This window comes from Lucilia cuprina, chromosome 2 (assembly GCF_022045245.1).
Source record: "Lucilia cuprina isolate Lc7/37 chromosome 2, ASM2204524v1, whole genome shotgun sequence".
Classification (NCBI taxonomy): domain Eukaryota; kingdom Metazoa; phylum Arthropoda; class Insecta; order Diptera; family Calliphoridae; genus Lucilia; species Lucilia cuprina.
In genome coordinates, this window is record NC_060950.1 from 14,006,508 (window position 1) to 14,006,773 (window position 266).

Here is a 266-nt window from a genome sequence, read left to right on the forward strand (position 1 = left end):
AGTTAGTTAGTTAGTTAGTTAGTTAGTTAGTTAGTTAGTTAGTTAGTTAGTTAGATAGTTAGTTAGTTAGTTAATTAGTTAATTAGTTAGTTAGTTGGTTAGTTAGTTAGTTAGTTAGTTAGTTAGCAAGTTAGTTGTTTAGTTAGTTAGTTAGTTAGTTAGTTAGTTAGTTAGTTAGATAATTAGTTAGTTAGTTAGTTAGTTAGTTAGTTAGTTAGTTAGTTAGTTAGTTAGTTAGTTAGTTAGTTAGTTAGTTAGTTAGTTAG

At 24.8% G+C, this 266-nt stretch overlaps 1 protein-coding gene across 1 annotated transcript in view; it reads left to right on the forward strand.

Moving 5' to 3' along the window:
* Window positions 1-266, forward strand: part of LOC111685252 (polypeptide N-acetylgalactosaminyltransferase 2) — a 13,947-nt gene that overhangs the window by 9,690 nt on the left and 3,991 nt on the right. The window lies entirely within an intron of this gene.